Source organism: Nicotiana attenuata, unplaced genomic scaffold, assembly GCF_001879085.1.
Source record: "Nicotiana attenuata strain UT unplaced genomic scaffold, NIATTr2, whole genome shotgun sequence".
NCBI classification, from domain to species: Eukaryota; Viridiplantae; Streptophyta; class Magnoliopsida; order Solanales; family Solanaceae; genus Nicotiana; species Nicotiana attenuata.
In genome coordinates this window covers 56111-62404 of record NW_017671571.1, presented here as the reverse complement: position 1 = coordinate 62404, position 6294 = coordinate 56111, and positions in this window count along the sequence as shown.

Sequence of the window (6294 nt, the reverse complement as noted above, 5' to 3'; positions counted from 1 at the left end):
ACAAGCCTCATACGCACCGTCACAAATCACTTGCATAACTTGATCACACGGAAGGAACTGATCTCCACCACCAATATGCCAACTCAATTATGGCTAACCAATCTATCTTCGTCCAATTTATCCTTGATTGCTATCGAAACAATAATAACTCCATCCAACACTTACCATACTCTATTCGCACTCACCCCGAGTAACCTTGAACCGCGAGACCATGCTGTCTTAAATCCCACGAACTGTTTTCACACCTCCCAATTGCTATATCATAAGCCAAAACATCACCGAACATTCTGTGCCTCTCCTCATAAGCCGCTAACAAGCTTGATTCTTACCCGTAACCATACGCCCAAAATCATTAGGCATCACACCCTATCTTGTGAATTTACCATGACCGCTGTTGAGAGCCACCTGCTCTGACTTGGCTCCGAATATAATCAACTCCATGAGTCTTACATCACATGAATACCCCCTTGGCGAAGAACCCGCCGAAACACTTCCCTTGGAACCCGCAACTATACAAAACAAAATCCTGAGTCTTCCTCCAAGTCTGAACATGAGCCAATAAGGCCAACCATAGCACCCTTTAACAATTCATTTGCTCAAATTACCACTTATATTCTTTTCCCGTAGCCGAAATAACCCAGAAATATGCTAACAACCAGAAACCTCGCAAGTAGTTAACCATGCAACCCCATCATAGGCGGTGGGACTCTCCCACTTAGCTCGAAGCCACTATTACACAACTCTGGAATTTACCAGGATTCTTAATCTCCTATTGACATAACCTTGCACAATCAACTGCCAACATGCTCGATATCTTACTACAGAAACCCCCTTTTTATACTCAGAATCATCAACAACATTCGCACGACCGATCCCTTCGCTGTATAACCAATAGAATTCTTTGCAGAAGCTCGCCAACCACGCGATCGCTAACCTGCTCATAGGGATGAACTACCTGTAGAAATCACTCCTGACATCTTCCAGCGCTGCTACACGGGGTACAATCACTACGACATCAATAACCCATCCTGAGTCTGAGCTCACTCTCCAGCTACACAGGTCCATTTACCCCTCGTGGACATCATTTAAATGTGCGGCAACATCCTTCCAATTCAAAGTTATGCTGCATCCTTCTTCATTTAAGCGGCTCCTTTCCGTTATATTAAATCTCCTGCCGCACAAGAAACCCTACTTCGAGTTAGATCCGTAGACCCCAATAACTAAGCACTAATATTCTCAAATCGCCCCAAACTCTCCTTAAGGTACGTGGTCATCCCACTGCAAAGCCCATATGCAACTCCGCCACTCTCCCACTTAGGCGGAACTCATCCCCTTAATCGACTACTCGACCTTCTCTTCATATACCTGGCCTTTGTAGAATTTTTTGAAAACCGCCTGACGCTTCCTACATGTCCTTCCTCGTCCTTTGATATTCAGTGGCTGTCTTAAATAAAAATCTATCTTCGTGGCACTTGAACCCACAATTGCTGCTAACTTTAAACCTTTCTGAAGGTCATCTTTATCGAACCGTCAACATTAGAAATACTGATTCAATCCTGAACCTCCGCACCCTGCGATATTTGACAGTTGTATCTCCAATACTATTTCACAATATCTTGCCCCAAAGGCGAATTGTAGCAGATCATTACACCGACAAACTTAGTACGTTCAATTAGGACAACGACACCCCATCATAGAAGAAAGCTCCACCACGCTTGCAAATACCAAGTCTCATTACTTCCACCAGCCCACATCTGACCATCCTTAGTCCGCTTGCCTTTCCCCTGCCTGGAATAAAATACTGAATCTCTTGATTAAGCACTGAGTAAACCTCCCCTCAAGTCATTCACTTCCCCGACACGTGGGCAAACATCCTACCATCATATCACTACTGTGGAACAGTCATTCATAGGCGTCATGGCAACTTGTGCCTAGCCCCAAAGCCCTCAGAAGTACCGTTACTGAGCGGAAACATTAAAATATCCTTATATAAGGCAACTATAATAATCAAATCAACTACACTGGGAGAAACACCCCGCACCACATCCGTGGTACCGTTATGATTCTTTAATTCTCGATTTATAACAAGTGGTTCGTGTCGCATAAGATTGAGTAGGAAAGAAACAAAGGCATAATCCTCACAAGAATCAAATCGCATGATAAGGAATTAAGAAGGGAAGTACTCCTAACAGTCCTATAGCCTCCCGAGGATAAGTACAGACATCTCCGTACCGATCCGCAAGACTCTAGTAGACTTGCTCATGACTCGTGAGACCCTAGGGACCTAGTGCTCTAATACCATGTTGTCACGACCCAAAATCCACTAAGGGTTGTGATGGCGCCGGACACTGCTGTCAGGCAAGCCAACCAAATTACTTAATCCAAATCTCGTTTTAATACTTTTTAAAATCCATGAATTTCCTTCAATTTAGCATTTTTAAAAGAGAATAGTCTCAAATCGAATTGAAATGATAAGCAGTTAATATAAAATACTTCAAACCATCCCAGAACCCGGTGTCACAAGTGCATAAGCCTCTACTGACAAGGAATTAAAATACAACATCCGTCCGAAATACAGTGGACAGAAAGTAAATACAGTATGCTGGAAGGGGACTGCTCTACCTGCGGCTGTCTCGAATAATGCAGCTCACCTAGTCCCAGAATCATCCGTGCTGCTACGCCCAGTAGGCCGCTAGAGGTACATATACCTGTGCAACAAAAATGCACAGAAGTGTAGTATGAGTACGTAAACAACGTGTACTCAATGAGTATCCCGCCTAATCTCGAAGAAGTAGAGACGAGATGGTCAACTTCGACACTTACTAGTGGTGTAATAATGATGTCAATATTACATTAAATCGTGAATTTCTACCAACATGATTTTTATCAAATAGGAGGAAACAAGTAAACTATTATTCATTTTTTTATGGGAAATTACCCAAATTCATTTTTCCATTAATTTCCAAATATTCTCAAGCCATGAAGAGGCAATAACAACTTTAATAAGTTCAAGCAGCAATACAAGCATGCGCAACTCATGCCGAGGTCGACGGCCCGCTCCAACAGAAATGTAAATTGTGCACTGCCGAGGGTCGAACGGCGCGAACCATAGATGCATCTATTTAATCTGCCGTGGCGTTGCTCCAAAATTTAAACACACACAGACAATCAATCAAGAGGTCCACACAGAGTAATTATCTAATGAAAACAAATCCTCTTTTAACCATTTAAGAAAAATAAAGTTTTATCTGTTTAGAAATTCGTCTACTAATTCGATGTGATTAAAGCAATTCAAGCTACCAGTAGGTTCGTAAATAATCCAAGTATAGCATTCTTTTGGGTCCTAACTACCCGGACAATAGCATAATAGTAGCTACACACGGACTCTCGTCACCTCGTGCGTACGTAGCCCCCACAAATAGGAGCACATAATCAATTATTTCACCTATGGGGACAATTTCCTCTTACAAGATTAGAAAGGAGACTCACCTCGCTCCGAAGGTCCACAACCGGCATTCCACGCCCTTCCGAAGACTCGAATCGATGCACAACGCTCCAAAACTAGCCAATAATTATGTAAATCCATTAATATATGTTAAGGTACTCATTATAATCCAATTTATAACAATTTCCTAACCCCGATCGAAAAGTTGACGAAAACGCCCTCGGGCCCACGTGCCCGAAATCCGAAATTTCTCGAAGGTAAAGTTTACCCATATCCTTGCGAACTCAAATATATAATATTCTCTAAATTCCATAATCAAAATCGTGGTTAAATTCCAAGAATAATAAGTTTCTAGGTTTTCCCTCAACCCCAAGTTTTTCTACAAATTTCATGCTCAAATCCATACATAATTGATGTATTTAACTCAAAATAGGTGGGGATATCTTACCTTGACGTTGATGACGAAAATCTCCTCTTGAAGCTCCCCAAAATCGCCCATGCCAAGAGAAAAATGGGAGAAGAATGGCCAAATTGCGCATTTAAAACAATTCTGCCTCCAGCTATTTCCGCACCTGCGGTCCCTTGACCGCTTCTGCGGTTCCGCAGGTGCGGTTAAAATACCGCTTCTGCGGTCCTCCCTAGGCCGCCCTTTTTCGCTTCTGCGACGTACCTCCCGCAGATGCGGTCCCGCTTCTGCGAAACCCTGACCGCATCTGCGGTCCACTCCAAGCTGCTCCTCTTCCGCTTCTGTGACCGGCCTTCCGCAGGTGCAGTCCCGCTTCTGCGGAACCTTGACCGCATCTGCGGTCCACGAGCCCGGTCCTCGAGCCCCTGACCAAAATCCGCTTCTGCGGCTCCCTTTCCCGCAGAAGCGGTTATACCAGCAACCAGACCCTTCAGCTGTCCAAAAATTCCAAATTTTGATCTGTTAATCACCCGGAATCCACCCGAGGCCCCCGGGACCTCAGCCAAACCTACCAACAAATCCCAAAACACGCTACGGGCTTTCTCGAGGCCTCAAATCACATCGAATAATGCTAAAATATGAGTCAACCTCCAATCCAAGCTTTATGAACTTTAGAATTTTCAACTTCTACTTTCGATGCTTAAACATATCAAATCATGTCCGATTGACCTCCAATTTTGCGCACCAGACATATTCGACATTACGGACCTACTCCAACTTTCGGAATCAGATTCCGACCCCAATATCAAAAAGTCCACTTCCGGTCAAACTTCTCAAAACCTTCAATTTCTATCTTTAGCCAAATGACTTCAAAATGACCTACGGACCTCCGAATTCACTTCCGATCGCGCCCCAACTCCAGAATCACCATACAGAGCTATTCGCAGTATCGGAATCTCAAACGGACATCGATAACACTGAAATGTACTTCAAGCCAGACTTATGAAATTTCTTCTAAAATGCTAACTTCCTCAATAGGCGCCAAAACACTCCCGGGTTATCCAAAACCCGAACCGAGCATACGCTCAAGTCCGAAATCATCATACGAACCTGCTGGAACCTTTAGATCCTGATTCGGAGGTGTTTACTCAAAAATCCCATCCTAGTTAATTCTTTCAACCTTAAGCCTCCGAAATGAGAATTCTCTTTCCAAATCAACTCCGAACTTCCCGAAACTCAATTCCGACCACGCGTACAAGTCGTAATACCTGAAATGAAGCTGCTCATGGCCTCAGGCTGCTGAACGACGCGCTAGGGCTCAAAACGACCGGTCGGGTCGTTACAATTTCCGAGCGAAATCGGTCGGAGATTTCAAATAAATTCTCCAACTTTTTGAAATTTCAGACCGAACTCGGTCGGAAATTATGAATTTATATTTATTTTTTCAAATAAATTAATAATTTATTATAATTTACAACTAGTTATTTATTTAAATAAAATTATTACTATTTTCAAATTCCGACCGATTTCGGTCAGTATTTGAAAATTAAAAAATATATATATTTTAATGGTTATCGACCGACTTCGGTCGGAAATTTCCGACCGTTTTCGGTCGATACACGTTAGCGACCATCATTTTCTCGACCAATTAAAATTGGTCAGAAATCGGTCGATTTTTATCAATTTTCGACCGATTTCGGTCGGTTTTGGTGGACGAATTTCCACTGTTTTTAGTAGTGTTATTTATTAACTTTAAATAATGAATTGTATATATGATCACTTTCTTATCAAGTGTTAGTGAAATGCGTCAATCTCTTTGTTCTTACATATTCATATGTCAAGATCTATTAAATTCTTATATCTTTTTCGAACTTGAAATGATATTTCGATAATTTAAAATTAAATAGAACATTTCATTGTATAGGTTCATATTTATTTTATGCTTAATTATTAAATTCGATTAACCTTGAAAGTGTACATCAACGTAAAATTATTGTCAGACGATTAAAAAATAACTATCATGTGTTACTAAGAAAATTCTTCCATAAGTATATTTTAATAGAACATATATATATTTGTGAATTTTTTTTAATTTTTACTAAACATATATTTACTTATTAAAAATTTGACAAAATAAGATTGAAATAATATTCATATAACAAATAAAACCCGAAAAGTCCAACAAAACTGAACTAATCCAAATCAATATAGTTGGTTTGGTTCGATTTTGAAATCGAACCAACCTTTTTCATGTACACCCCTATTTTGGACAAATGGGTTATTGGGATATACTATCAATTATTCCACGTAGTTGCCATTTGCCACGATGCTGATATATTGCCAAATTCTTACCAGAAACAAGTATTCATTTTCACTATAAGTTGAATTTTGACTCCATTTGCGTGTAACTATTTTTCTAAAAAGAATCGACTGCTGCCTTTCA